At 41.7% G+C, this 1711-nt stretch overlaps 1 protein-coding gene across 3 annotated transcripts in view; it reads left to right on the forward strand.

Annotated features, from left to right (window-relative positions):
* Ip6k1 (inositol hexakisphosphate kinase 1) overlaps positions 1 to 1711 on the forward strand; it is a 48671-nt gene that overhangs the window by 9821 nt on the left and 37139 nt on the right. Inside the window, exon 2 of one of the 3 annotated variants that reach the window (XM_029481390.1) lies at positions 592 to 696. The exons of the other annotated variants lie outside the window; for them this stretch is intronic. The gene's annotated coding sequence lies outside the window, so the exon portion shown is untranslated. The remainder of the gene's footprint in view (positions 1 to 591; positions 697 to 1711) is intronic. 3 annotated transcript variants of the gene reach the window in all.

Raw genomic sequence — 1711 nt, forward strand, 5'->3', positions numbered from 1 at the left:
TTTTTTTTTTTTTTTTTTTTTTGAGACAGGGTTTCTCTGGGAAGCCCTGGCTGTCCTGGAACTCACTCTGTAGACCAGGCTGGCCTCGAACTCAGGAACTCAGAGTTCCGCCAGCCTCTGCCTCCCAAGTGCTGGGATTAAAGGCGTGTGCCACCACTGCCCGGCAATAGTTACTTTTAGTAACAGTTTTTAGTAATTAATTTTTGTTTATAACCAGAATATTTTGTTTGTTTATTTTTGCTATAGGGACTCATCCTGTAGCCCAGCTAGCTTGAAACTCACTATGTAGCTCAGGCTACAACTCATGGCAGTTCTCCTGTGTCAGAATCTTGCATTTTGGTTATAGGCGTGTACCAGTACGCCTGTCTGGTTTGGTTATGTAGCATTGTATGGCTTTGACCTTCTCTTTCCAGTACTATACAGAATGGTCTCACAGCCCTAACAAACCCTCTGGCTTCTACCTGTTCAGCTTCCCTCCGACCCTTGGCAGTCTGTTGTTTTTATTTTAATATCTCCATTTTTTGCCTTTCCAGAATGTCATAATTGGAAACATATATATAGCCTTATTTTTAGTTTTGATTTTTTCCCCAGACAGATTGTCACGTAACCTGGGCTGTTTTTAACTTGCTCAGTTCCTGAACATGATCTTGAACTTCTGATCTTCTTGCCTCCACCTCTCAAGTGTTGGAATTACAGGTATGTACCACTATTCTCAGTTACACTGTTGGGAATGGAGCCTAGGGCAAGCACAAGCTATATTCCAGTCCCTCAGTCCCTGTATGTTCGTTTTAGGTGGGCTTCATTCACTTAGTAATGTGAACACATCTCCATGTCTTTATGCCTTGTTAGCTTTTTTTTTTTTTAAAGCATTAATTATCCCATAATCTCTGCCACTTTTAACCTTTTATCCAGTGAAAGATGTAGGGTGTTTTTTTGTTTGTTTGTTTTAAAAGTTTAGACAGGGCTGGGGAGCCTGGAGAGATGGCTCAGAGGTTAGTAATTAATTTTTGTTTATATCCAGAATATTTTGTTTGTTTATTTTTGCTATAGGGACTAACCCTATAGCTCAGCTAGCTTGAAACTCACTATGTAGCTCAGGCTACCCTTCAACTCACGGCAGTTCTCACTGGATGCTCTTCCAGAGGTCCTGAGTTCAATTCCCAGCAACCACATGATGGTTCAACAACCATGTGTAATGTGCCCTCCTCTGGCTTGCAGGCAGGTCACTGTATGCATAATAAATAATAAATCTTTAAAAAAATTTTTTTGGATGAGGCTGGAGAGATGGCTCGGAGGTTAAAACCACTGCTTGCTCTTCCAGAGGATGCAGGTTCAATTCCCAGCTCACAACTTCAGATCCAGGGGACCTGACACTCTTACATGGCTAAGAAACACCAATGCACATAAAATACAAATAAAATAATTTTTTAAAAGTTTGGGAATTGTAAGTCACAGTGCTTTAGTTTTTTTATGTGTTAAATGTAGGGAACTTGCCGTTTCCTCTTGAACAGCTTTGCATCCTGGGTAGTACTGGGAAATTGAGCTGTAGCTAGGTAATTATTTCAGCTGTGTTGTTGAGCAAGTTTTAGTGGAAATTTTTGGCTCTTAAAGAAATATGGGAAGCCGGGCGTGGTGGCGCACGCCTTTAATCCCAGCACTCGGGAGGCAGAGGCAGGCGGATTTCTGAGTTCGAGGCCAGCCTGGTCTACAA

The sequence above is a fragment of the Mus caroli genome, chromosome 9, assembly GCF_900094665.2.
Source record: "Mus caroli chromosome 9, CAROLI_EIJ_v1.1, whole genome shotgun sequence".
Taxonomy (NCBI): Eukaryota; Metazoa; Chordata; class Mammalia; order Rodentia; family Muridae; genus Mus; species Mus caroli.